Below are 14135 nucleotides of genomic sequence, written 5' to 3'. Positions count from 1 at the left end.
AATTAACGCACCTAAGCACTGTCATATGCTAGACGGAGCAGCCCAAGATGGAGACTAGAAGTTATTTTGGGCAACTGCTTCGGACTTAATTTGCTTAATCTTTGGTCACTTGTAATCTCACCAACCAGGGACAGCATTACACATGCAGCCCAGCTTTAAGAGTGTGTGAGCTGCGCTCACTATTATCTACTCTGTTGATCTGCCTACAGCCTTCAGGTCTCTCTATTATATAGCACCCTCACACAAGCCCACTAACTATAAGCAATGCCTTATGTTAGAATGAATACCTTTAAGAAATATACAATTAGTGATGATGGAAAATAAATAAATAAAATGCTATTCATATAATTAAAATAAAAAAAGAATAGCGTATAAATAGTGTTATGTAGTTTTAGCACCCATTCAGCTCTGTTCTAGACCAGATGTATTTCGGGGACAGTCTCGATTTTTTGTTGTCTTGTCCCCGAGTTGTCTGCGTACATGTCCCCATTATACCTTCAAAAACCCCTCAAGTACTGCAAAATCCCAGACAAACATTGCCTGTTGGATGCCTAGTGTTTATTTTAACCAACAACAAAATGGTCTGCTATTTTCATGACAAGACACTGTAATATTTTGTCAGATAGCTTAAATTATTCATGTTAAATTAAATAATACCATGAGCTATCCCTGGATGAGAAGCCTCTCATTGATAGAGCGCACCGGACCTTCCAAAGACGGCCTGAACCTACTGAACCACCTAGACCCTTTGTACTGAGGCTAAACTACTTTCACACACTTGAGGACATCCTACGCAAGGCTGCAGCAGAGAAACAACTCTTCGATGGTGGTAAAAGGATCCAAATATTTCCGGACTACCCGTCTGCCATAGCTAAAAAGAGGGCACTATTCAACCGCACGAGGGAGCTGTTACGGGGCAGACCCGGGGTCAGGTATGGCCTCCTCTATCCTGCTAGAGCACTATTTGTTTCTTCTACACGTGAGTTACACACTTAACTTTAAACACACGTACAAACTTTAAAACCGCCATTTTCATAAAAAAAAAAAAATTGGAAAGTGTTATGTCCTGCCTCATACAGATCGAGGTTTGCACTTTTATTTTATTTTTTCTCTCTTCCTTCTTTCTTTTTTTCTGATATCTTATCTAGAGCCCTGACAATTGTTCAGCTAGTTCTTTAAAGTGTGGAAATGGCTCACTGTTATTTAAAGGTAAGTGTTATTGCCTCCGTTGGAGTTGCAACTCAGTTAAGTTTTTGGTCATACATATTTAAAACTATTTCTCCTATTTAAAACTATTAATATTATTATTATTATTTATACAGTCGATGCAAATTCCCACCTTGGGGAAAGCGTTCTTCTTCTTAACTATGGACATTAGGTATATGGGTATTTGTATATGTATGGGTGTGTTGTGTCAAGTCAAGTCAAGTCAAGTCACCTTTATTTATATAGTGCTTTAAACAAAATACATTGCGTCAAAGCAACTGAACAACATTCATTAGGAAAACAGTGTGTCACTAATGCAAAATGACAGTTAAAGGCAGTTCATCATTGAATTCAGTGATGTCATCTCTGTTCAGTTTAAATAGTGTCTGTGCATTTATTTGCAATCAAGTCAATGATATCGCTGTAGATGAAGTGACCCCAACTAAGCAAGCCAGAGGCGACGGCTGCAAAGGAACCGAAACTCCATCGGTGACAGAATGGAGAAAAACACCTTGGGAGAAACCAGGCTCAGTTCGGGGGCCAGTTCTCCTCTGACCAGACGAAACCAGCAGTTCAATTCCAGGCTGCAGCAAAGTCAGATTGTGCAGAAGAATCATCTGTTTCTTGTGGTCTTGTCCTGGTGGTCGTCTGAGACAAGGTCTTTACAGGGGATCTGTATCTGGGGCTCTAGTTTTCCTGGTCTCCGCTGTCTTTCAGGGATGTAGAGGTCCTTTCTAGGTGCTGATCCACCATCTACTCTAGATACGTAAAGGATCCGGGTGACTGCAGTGACCCTCTGATCTGGATACAGACTGGATCTGGTGGCTACGGTGACCTCGGAATTACAGAGAAACAGACTAATATTAGCGTAGATGCCATTCTTCTAATGATGTAGCAAGTACATCGGGTGTTATGGGAAGTGTTCCCGGTTCCGGTTTACCTAATCAATGCAGCCTAAAAATCCTTTAACGGATTTGGATAATAAAAGCATATTAGTATGTTATGTGTAAGCCAGGTTAAAGAGATGGGTCTTTAATCTAGATTTAAACTGCAAGAGTGTGTCTGCCTCTCGAACAATGTTAGGTAGGTTATTCCAGAGTTTAGGCGCCAAATAGGAAAAGGATCTGCCGCCCGCAGTTGATTTTGATATTCTAGGTATTATCAAATTGCCTGAGAGTAGAGGATTATAATGTAAAAGGAGCTCATTCAAATACCGAGGTGCTAAACCATTCAGGGCTTTATAAGAAATAAGCAATATTTTATACATACAATATTCTATACAATGTTTGATAGGGAGCCAGTGCAGTGTTGACAGGACCGGGCTAATATGGTCATACAGTACTTCCTGGTTCTAGTAAGAACTTTTGCTGCTGTATTTTGGACTAGCTGTAGTTTGTTTACTAAGCGTGCAGAATAACCACCCAATAAAGCATTACAATAATCTAACCTTGAGGTCATAAATGCATGGATTAACATTTATGCATTAATCAAATACAACATGATATTGTCTGCGATTGGTGAGATTACATGCCGAGATTGAAGGGCTGTAAAACCACTAATGATGTCATGCGAGCGAATTGCAATAGCTAAAGGCTCTATTGCTAGAGCGAATAAAAGGGAGACAGTGGGCAACACTGTCTCGTGCCCCGCTCCAAGCAAAAAACAGAGTCAAGATTTTCACTATTGGTCTGAATGACTGCTGTTGGGTGGTTATAAAGCATCTTAACCATATTAATATATTTAGGACCAAAATTCATCTTTTGGAGGACTGAAAGCAGATATAGCCACTCAACTTGGTCAAAGGCCTTTTTGGCGTCTAAAGAAACTCAAATAACCGGATATTCCACCTGAGAGGCAGAAAAATATTGCATTTAATAGCCTGCAAACGTTGTCAAAAAGGAATCAATTTTGAATAAGTCCTGTCTGATCCATATATACTAACTGTGGATTACTTATTCCAATCTTAATGCAATAATTTTGGCAAACACCTTGTAATCTTAGTTGAGGTCTATATGAGCCACACAGACAGGGGTCTTTACCAGGCTGAAGCAGAAGAGTAATCATAGCCTGTTCGAGAGAATCTGGTAGATGCTGCGACTCTATAGCCTGCATATACATATCCTTCAGTGGCTTATTTAATTTGGGTATAAATGCTTTAAAAAAATCTATAGAAAAACCATCCAAACCAGGCGACTTGCCAGCAGCCAGGCATAATATGGCCTCTTGTATTTCGACCTCAGTGATGTCCCCGTCCAAACAGTCCCTGGACACTTTAGTAAGAGATGGTATGTCCAATTTATCCAGGAAAGTATGTGTTTTCACCATATCAGTACCTTGGGAGGTATATAACAATTCATAGAATTGCATAAATTCCTGATTAAGAAGAGTAGGAACTCTGATAACAGTATTGTCAACCTGACGTATTGCATTAATAGACCTCACTGCATCTTCTTTTCGTATTTGCCTGGCCAACAATTTGCCAATTTTATCGCCATGCTCATAATATCGTTGTTTGGATCTAAGGAGGACACACTCTGCTTCTTTAGTGGACAGTATACCATACTCAAGCCGCAGTGAGCTTAGAAACATATTTTTATCTCCACAAACAGAACAGACCTGTTCCAATTTTTTGATGTCTTTAGAAAGTAAATTCAGTTGACTATTTTTACCAGATTAGTATGATATAATTACTCCCCTTAGATAGGCCTTTAGTGACTCCCAAACCACCCCTTGAGAAGCAGAGCCCTATCTTTTTACAGTAAAGTAAAAAAAAAAAACTTTCTATATTGTCATTTAAAAGAGCTATAAAATCAAGGTCATTGAGGAGATAGTTACTAAATCACCATCTTCTAATATGTGTTCTGGTAGGGGGAGCATTAACCGTAAGGATTAATGGGGAGTGATCAGATAAGGTCCGTGGAAGGTATTCACATGAATCAACTTAGTATTCCTGTGCTTTGTGCAAAAGAAAAAAGTCAATTCTGGAAAAACTTTTATGTGGCCGGGAATAAAAAGAGAAATCTTGTTGGGTCTTATGTAAAGCCTTCCAAATATCTATCAGCTCTAATTCAGCCATCATGTGTTTAACAGCTCTTGCTGATGGTGTCAAAGCAGAACATTTAACAGGTGATCTGTCTGTTGGATCTACTGTCTGTTGGATCTAGGACCAAGTTAAAGTCACCTCCAATGATTGTACAAGGCAAAACAAGTTTGAAATGTAAATTATGGAAGAATTGAGGTTCATCTTGATTGGGGGCATAAATGTTTGCTATTGTGATACTTTCAGATCAATCAATCAGAGCAATTTCTATCTTATTTCTCTTTAAAAACAAGAGTATTTTCTTTCTATTTAAATTGTTATTAATCCCATTAACATTCCAGAACAAAGTTATACTTATCTCTTTCAGCTATAAGTCAAAATAAAATAAACACAACACAAACAAATCAAGAAAAAAAGAAAGCAAGAACGTGGCACCCCCCCCCCCCCCCAAAAAAAAAACAAAAAAACAAGTGTAACGTTGCTTACTAAACATGCACAACTTCAAGCTTAAGCTTCCCACATATATCAACAGAATAATTAACGCTGACTATGCCATCTGCTGTGCAGGGAAATTTAGTAAGTAAAAACTGGCCAGAATTATTTCAGAGAACAACTTATAGATGGAATGGTAAGGTAGAAAATTAGACAGATTCATTATTGTCCATTCTTGCAGCTATTCGGAGCTCACATGTCCACAGATCAAGTAACTATTTAAAATGTACCTACAGTCTCACTCTGAACTCGCTGACTATAGAAGTGTTGGGTGATAAGTTTTCAAATAAGCCTCATCAGCGTCTTTTGAGCTGAAAGATTGTGCGCCCTCTGGCAGAGCCACTCTCAAAGTGGCCAAGTACTGCATGCTGTATGAAATATTATGGTCCTGGAGCCGTCTTCTGAGAGGAGCAAATGGCTGTTTCTTCTTGTAGAGGGACGTTGACATGTCCCGGAAGATCATGATCTTTGATTTTCCATATGTAAGCTTTTTTCTCCCGTCCAGCATTCAGTATTGAGACTGTATCTCTGAAGCAAAGCAAATTAATCACTATGGCTCGTGGTCTTTCGTATTCTGCCGGCCGGCGCTGAAGCGTACGGTGAGCTCATTCAATTTCAAAGGGGCGCTCCTAAATGACACCGATGATTTTAGGGAGCCATTCCTCCACAAACGACACTGCGTCTCTCCCTTCTACCCCTTCAGGAAAGCTAAGGAGGCGTAAATTGTTACGCTGGAGCGATTTTCAAGATCATCGACCTTATCTTTCAAAGTAAGGATTTCATACTCCACGTGCTTTTTACCATCCTCGATGTCTTCACGCAGATTCCCAATGCCTTCTTCAAAACCGTCTTGGCGTGATTCGAGTTCACACAGTTTTTGTCTCGTTTCCTGAAGGTCGCTGTTTACTTTGTCTATTGAGTCCCGTATTTCGCACTGCATGACACAGCATGACACTGTGACACAGCACAGTATTTCGTCTAGCATGACTTGAATTTTCATGAAACCTTTCTCCAGTTCTGACTGGAACCATTCAGGAGACGATGACAAGTAAGCCGTTAAAGCTAGAGGTCTGTCTTCGGTAGTGTTAGTTGTTTCCTTCTTGTTCTCGATGGGTTTTTTAGGGGACATCCTCAGAAGTTGCCAAAAAAATTCTATCCAGTTTAAATTAAATAAAATACAAGTGCAGCAGCGTTTTACTCAAGTTAATGAAATATAAACAGGATTTTCCGTGGGAGCTATGCTTTCCGCATCTTACTCTATGGCGGCCATAATCGGAAGCCCATGTAAATTCTACTTCATGTTAGAACCATCACTTCTACCACAAGAGACTGCTTTGTAAGTAATCTTCCCGATGTATCTAAATTCCTTAGCATATCCAAAACTTCAGAACAACTTGATGATGTAACAGAAACTATGGACTCTCTCTTTTCTAGCATTTTAAATACAGTTGCTCATTTATGCTTAAGGAAGGTTAAGGAAAACAGTCTGACACCATGGTTGAGCACACTCGCACCCTAAAGAGAGCAGCCCGGAAAATGGAGTGCAGCTGGAGGAAAACAAAACTAAAGGTATTTGGTATTGCTTGGCGGGAAAGTAACCTATCCTACAGAAAAGCATTAAATTACAGAAAAGTCTCTTCATGAATCACATTCCTCACGTTCTCTGCCTAGATCATTGCACCCAGCTGTCACGGATTATCAATCATTGCACTCAGTCAATTCCCCATTAGCGTTTGTCTCTCCCTGTGTATTTATACCCAGTCTGTCTTAGTATGTGTCACGGAGTCCTTGTTAATTCACATCCGTCTCTTGTTGTGCTCTTGCCTTGTGTCCTTGTTTGTTTATGTTTGGTTTTGTTTGGTATCGACCCCTGCCTGTACTGTTTATTCTTTGGATTGCCCCTTTAATAAAGACGTACTCGCATTTGGTTCTCTCGTCGTGTCTCCTTGTATCCCGAACGTGACATTTATACAATGATAATCCTGTTGAACATGTCCCTGAAGATGTCACTAATGAATGACTTAAAGATAGAGGGACTGTTAACTAGGCTGAAAGGCGTAACCCCATATTCATAATTCCCGGTGGTTGTGGCGTAAGTTTTCCATTCATCACCTGTCCGAATCTGAATTAGATTATAAGCACTGCATAGGTCCATCTTGGTGAAGAATTTTGCAGTTCTCAATTGTTCCAGTGCAGAGGGTACAAAGGTTGTCCACTGACATAATATTCCCAGCTGCACCAGAGTCTAACATAACGCGCAAGGACATAGCTCCTGTAGGAAGTGTGAGGGTGACAGGAACAGTGATGCAATTATCAGCACTGAGAGCTAGAATGGGTCACTCACCCGAGTTGCGGTGTCTCAGCGAGCAAGAGAGGGGCATGACACTCATGTGGCCTGGTTCGCCACAATATAGACATATATTCTAATCTCCATTAAAAGCTCTTCATTTGCATTTTCGCTTTTGGGTCCTCATCTCTCCACACTACAGAATAATCTGGCCACCCTGTGGACCCAGCAAGCCCGATTCAGACTGCTGTTGAGCTGCAAGGAGCCGGAAGGCATGACACGGAGCTAGCCGCTGCTCGGCACGCAGTGGATTCCCTGGCCGCCCATCTCTCAGATGTGTCAGCTCAAGTTCACCAGCTCAAGAAGGGTTCTGCTGCTTCCAGGGGGTTGGAATCCCCAGAGCCCAGGGTCAACAACCCTCCATGCTATGCCAGTGAGCCTTCACAGTGTCGGTTGTTTCTCACCCAATGTGAGCTTGTCTTTCCTCTCCAACCAGTGACCTACGCTAGAGAGCGAGCATGGGTCGCCTACGTCATCTCGCTCATGACAGGTCGTGCCCGCTGCATGGGAGGCTGAAGTCGAATACATCACTCGTTTTGACTCCTTCAAGGAAGAGATGATTCGGGTATTTGACCATTTGGCTCGTGGAGAAGAAATGTCTTGCATCCTGTCCACTCTCTGCCAGGGGGAGACGTTTTCTTGAGGGACTCAGTTCAAGCATCAAGGACGAAGTCATCACCCATGATCTGCCCACTCGTCTCGATCCCCTTATCGAACTGGCCATACGAGTAGAAAAGAGATTTGATCTCCGCTGCTGTTCCAGGGTCGTGGACTCCTCCAGGAAATGGCTCAGGTTTTGGTCAATCACGTCTTTAAGATACACGGCCTCCCTACTGACGTTGTCTCGGACGTGAGACTTCAATTCACGTCCCATTTATGGAAGGAATTTTGTCGTCTCATTGGGGCGACTGTCAGCCTCTCCTCTGGGTTTCATCCCCAGACTAATGGCCAGGCTGAATGAACCAATACGTCCGCTATCGGTCTCTCTCCGTTTAACTGTTGCCTTGGCTTTCAGCCTCCTTTATTCTCCTCACAGGATGCTGATTCCAATGTCCCATCAGTGAAGGCATTCATCAGTCGTTGTAAGCGCACCTGGAGAAGGGTTAGATCTGCGCTTTGTCATACTAAAACCCGTACTCAGAAATATGCCAATAAGCGTCGTGTCAGAAGTCCTAAGTATCTTTGTGGTCAGAGACTGTGGCTATCCACCCAGAATTTACCTCTCCTGACTACTTCCTGCAAACTGGCCCCCCGCTTCATTGGACCTTATCAGATTTCTAAGGTCATTAGTCATGTTGCGATCAAATTGAAACTCCCTTCCAATCTTTGTCGCATCCATTCCGTTTTTCACGTTTCATGCATTAAACCAGTCATACGCGCACCTTCTCACACTGCTTCGCCTGTTCCTATTCGTGTCGAAGATGCCCCCGTTTACACAGTGCATAGAATCCTGGATATGCGTTGTCAAGGTCGGGGCCACCGGGCCCAGCCATCAGGCCCAGAGAGACTTTGCTATGAGTGCAGTAATAACTTAGACAGGACACAGGTGATTTCTGTGGTACCAGTATGATTGTTGTGGATTTGAGACACGAGGGGATGACTGCCTGGCTCAGCAAGGTGTTGAAGATATCTGTTAGGACATCTGTCACCTTTGCAGCATAATCTATCAGTACAAGGCCAGGTATGTTGTCAGAACCCGCAGCCTTGAATGGGTTAGATAAGGTCTTCCTTACTTTGGCTGGACACACACAGAGCGCCTGGTCATTGGGAGGTGTGGGCAGTTTTATGCAGGTGTGTCATTCTGCATTTCAAACCATGAATAAATATGGTTGAGTGAATCTGGGAGTGATGCATTTGAGGGATCATCACAGACCTGTGGCAGGGGTTTGTAGTCAGTGATGGTCTGAATGGCGTGCCACAAGCTCTGTGTGTCTCTGCTGTCTGTGCCTCTTTAAACATGTTCCAGTCTTTGAAAACAAACACACAACAATCCCTTGTCTCGTGCTGTGTAGATCGACTTTAATTAAATCCTATTTATTTATTTTTAAGAAAGACGAACATTTGACAGCATGAGTGATGGAATCGCTGGTCTAGTGGGGTTATTCCTTAGCCTAGTTTGTATACCTCCATGCTTGCCATGCTTGTCTCCTCTCACGCTGCTGGCGTTGCTGCAGGTAGCATCAGTAGGCTAGACCGCGTTCTCGGGGTTGGGCTTCAGCAGCTGACAAAGGTCTAGGAGTCACCTGTCATTTGCAAGTGATAAACAGCGCTTGAGACTCGTAGCAGCAGATTCACGCTGTTGTCATTATGTACTTCTGAAAAAGCATAAAATAAATAATAATAATAGTAATAGTAATAATAATAATAATAATTATTATTAATATTATTATTAATATTATTTATGTGCATATGGCAGACATTTTCACAAAAATTAATACAAGACGTAGTCATTTTTTTTGCACATGCACTGAAGGATTCGAGAAGGTGTACTGTTGTGTTTGTAAAAACAATTATTTGAGAGAAAAAAAAGGTTTTTTTGGAAAAAAAAAAGATTTTGTCTGTGACTTCAAATTTACTGACACACTTGTGCCTATTCTCTACAACTACAAATTCCTCTGTCACAGTTTCTCAGTGGTTTTGCCCCAAAAATACATTTTAAAAATAACTTTTAATGCAACATAGTAGGGCATTTTAAGGCATCCGTACATGTACATGAGCTGTGTTGCATTAAAAGTTGTCATTATTAATGTTTAATGTCAAGTAAATTCACCTTTATTTATTTAGCGCTTTTAACAATACAGATTGTGTCAAAGCAGCTTTACAGTTGTAGTTGGCCAGAAAAAGTCAACAGTTTAATTCCAGGCTGCAGCAAAGTCGCTGAGGATCTGTCTCTGGGGCTCATCTAGCCCTCCTTTTACCCTCAAATCTGATAACATTTGTTACCCACTGGGGTCATTTTGACCCCAGTAATTTAAACCTCCAGAATATATATATATATTTTACAAAGGTTTGTGTCTCAGGCAATTTATGTCTTTGTTGACTACTTAAATAGCCTTTAAAGTTGACATTTTTGTTGTTAATGTGTGGGGTCAATTTGACCCCAAGGAAAACGTCCTAGGTTACATATGTAACCATGGTTCCCCGAAGGGAACGAGACGCTGCGTCCAAAACGCTATGGTAACGCCCTTCAGCGTGTCCAGCTCTGAATAATATGTGAAATTAGTCTCATGAATAGGCGTGTCGTCATAGGCGGGTGACGTAGCGACCAGGAAGCTATGAAAGAACGTCAGGTGGAACGAGCGTCAGCTTCTAGGAATGAAGCGAACTCTGGCAGGGATGCCGGAAGTATGGCTTTGAGACGCAGCATCTCGTTCCCTTCGGGGAACCATGGGTTACATACGTAACCTGGGACGTTCCCCTTTAGGAACTCGAGCTAGATCCAAAAGGCTATGAGAACGAGAATACCCACACCGACAGACTTGCAAATCCCTGCCTAGTGTGTATACAAGGAGCACACTTAAGGCAAGAGAAAGAAGAGCCGTGAGTGGCTCGCAGATCTAAACCATAAAATCTGATGAATGTGAGGGGCGTGGACAGTCCAGCTGCGTTGCAGATGTCCTGTATAGACACACCTGACAAGAAGGCCTTGGAGGCTGCCCTACTTCGGTTCAAGTGAGCCTTGACTCCCAATGGTGTGGGGAGATCAGAGGATTCAAGGTTTTAGGATAGCATCCTGATCAACCACTTCTTCTGGTCGGAGGCCTCAGCCTCAGTGCACTGCAGAGGAAACATGTAACCAGAGGGTGTCTGCCCACTGAATGGCCACCAAGAGGGGCGTGGTAGACTGTAATGGCCACCACGTAGACCCTCAGGGTGGAGTGGGTTAAACCTGCAGATAGAAGGGCCTGCAGGAACTCCAGAACTGTCCCAACTGGGCAAATAACTGGGTTGTGCTGGCAGTCTTCGCACCAGGAGGTGAAAGGGTTCCACCACAAGGTGTACAATTTCCTCATGGAGGGAGTTCTGGATTGAAGGATGATCTCAGCAACCTCGGTTGAGAGACCAAAAGCTACAAGATGTGCCCCCTCAGGGGCATATTGCATTTTGCCCTTCCAGTGTCAGCATTCCAAAGGCTTGCTGTTGCATCTCCTTTTGCCTTGTAGACTCCTGCCAAAATGAGCAACCCAATGTAGGCTTTCAAGTCAGTCAGATCAAAGTCTTTCCAACCATTCCCATACACACGCCTACGCCACACGTCTAAGTTTGTCATTTCAAGTACTTTCATTTCAATTGATGGTGTGATGAAAAGATAAAATGCTGATTTTATATCTTGGACATGGCTGATAGTATATCTAGTGGGCCCTGGAACCATTTTGATGACATTAGCAGCACTAAGTCTACCCTGTTGTTCAGGTGGTGACTGGGATCATGATAACTTTCCATTTTTGGAAGGTAATGGGTTTGTAGGTGGTTGAGAGACATCAGGAGGGTCAACATTAGGAGTCTCATTCTCATCTGAGGAGGATGCCTCATAATCAGGGTCCTCAATATTATCATCGGTCTCAGAAACATTCTCCTCTGTCACTTTCACTGTCAAAATCTCAAAATCTCATTGACAGAAAATCTTTGCTTAGATGTAATTTTCAAATGAGAGAGATGGAGAACATAGAGATCACACAGAGCAGAAAGAGAAATGGTTTAGAATGCTTCTGTTCATGCTTTTTATAATGTTTGCTCCTCCCCTTTGTTTGGTAAACCATGATAATTAGGTTTTCCCCTCCCCACGGCACGGGAAATGTCAAAGTTCTCACAAAAAATATGTTTTCCCCTCCCCCATGGCATGGGAAACATCAAAGTTCTCATGAGAATTATGTCCCATGTCATGTGAACTACTTCAGATACGGTTATGTTAGGTTAGAGCCCTAAAACAGAGGGAAGTTTTTTGAATATAATATTGAATATGTAAAATTATAATGAACATTATATAATTATAACATGTTATAGTGACCTCAATAAAACAACCAAAACAAATGTGTGTGAAACATTATATCTCTTATGTTTTATACAGCTAAAAGAGCCTATTAAAAATATATATATAATAATTTCAAAATCAATGTAAGCTTGAAAAAGTGTATGGATCACCAAGGAACACCGATGCTACAAAATGTGTACAGGACATTTAAAAAATATCAGCAGGTTAATTTTATGTTTACAGAGTTGTCCCCATTAAATTAGGAAAATTCATTAAATCTTTTTTTTAAATAATTTTTTTTTAAATAATGTATTTACAGACGTTAAATATTGAATGTTAATAGGAGGGCTAGTTGTCCTGGTCTCCGCTGACATTTAGAGCTGTTGAGGTCCTTTCTATGTGTTGATCCACAATCTGGACTGGATACTGGTGACTGCAGTAACCATCTGATCTAGATACAGACTGGATCCGGATGGCTGCGGTGACCTTGGAAATATAATGAAACAGACTAATATTAGTGTAAATGCCATTCTTCCAGGCCCGGCGCCACAAGGGGGCAAAAGGGGGCAAAAGGGGGCAATGCCCCCTCAGATCTGACTTGTGCCCCCTTTGTTTCATTTTTGTATTCATGGTTAAAAATAAAATGTTAAACCTTTTGAGTTAAATAATAATTTAACCTTTTTTGGTTAAAGCGTCTGCTAAATGCATAAATGTAAATTTAATTTATCCCCGTGGGATTTAGAATGTTCAGTGTTGTGACTCGTGACATTACTGCCAGATTCAAACGTCTTTCGCGTTGGTTGGCGCTGAGCCAGATACAGACGAGCTCAACGCTGTCATATATCACAACTATGCAGTGTTTTCAACCTCATAATGTTTCTTTTAGATTTCAGACATTTAAATACACATAAGCGCTGGTAAAACAACAGCCTACATTTGGAGTTTGTAAAATACACACTGATGTCTGTGGAAGCAAGTTCTAGTGTTGCGTTGGTTGGCGCTGAGCCAGAGACGGACGAGCTCAGCGCTGTCATATCACAACTATGCAGTGTTTTCAACCTCATAATGTTTATTTTAGATTTCATACATTTAAATAGGCTACACATAAGCACTGGTAAAACAATAGCCTACATTTGGAGTCTGTGGAAGCAGCTATAATAATCTATTAAAATATAATTTGACGACGTGTGTTTTTCATATAAGACAAACACAGTGGAAGTAGGCTAACGTAGACTAACCATGTTCCGTACACTTTTCGTGATTCACCGCACGCCAGTGACCACTCATCCGTTGTAGAAAGACATACAAGCATGCTTGTGTGCTCATTCTCCGGGGGAATACCTATTATACGGTCTACACTTTGATTGATGTCTTTAGGACCAATAGTTTTTGAGAAAACTGGGGAAAAGTACCACCTCCGCCAGTGTACGGAAGATGATAGGGGTCAACGGTGTTCCGTACAGGCTTATAATGATGTTCTGTACAGCGCTCATAACTTGATTTTATCGGCGAAAATTGACATGTAACTCATCAAAAGTGAACTGTTTATTTATTTTAACTGCAAGAAAACATAATTCCAATGAATATCAAAGATTATTACCTTTTTATTTGATTCAAATACAAGTTAATTGCTGCTTTAATAAAGGGCGCATGCGAGTTAGGCATGATTGTGTCGTGATATTAATTATGACATGTGAGTTAAGCATGAACCATGTGAAAGGTTAGTGAACATCATTTCCATATCTTTCTGAAGATGCAGAAGACGAGAAGGGCAAGTAATTTGCACTGATTAATAAATAAAAAAAAAGGTTAACCAATGTGAAAACTTCATATAATAAGAGGTCTCTGCTGCCTGTCTCAGGTGAGGGTGGTGCTAAGTGGTTATCGCCCGCAATCGATGATTAAACATTCCCATTTCAAAGCGTTAATTCAACAAAAGGTAATGTATTTAACAATTTGTGATAACATAATATTAATTTAATAAAGGCTGTAGTACTGTGAGAAACATAAGTGGAATAGAAATCTATATTTTCGCTGCTCTAGTTGTCTTCCCTCCCAAGCTGAAGTTTTGAAGTAAA

This window comes from Carassius carassius, chromosome 3, assembly GCF_963082965.1.
Source record: "Carassius carassius chromosome 3, fCarCar2.1, whole genome shotgun sequence".
Taxonomy (NCBI): Eukaryota; Metazoa; Chordata; class Actinopteri; order Cypriniformes; family Cyprinidae; genus Carassius; species Carassius carassius.
The sequence above is the reverse complement of the archived record's forward strand: the minus strand, read 5'-3'. Positions refer to the sequence as shown.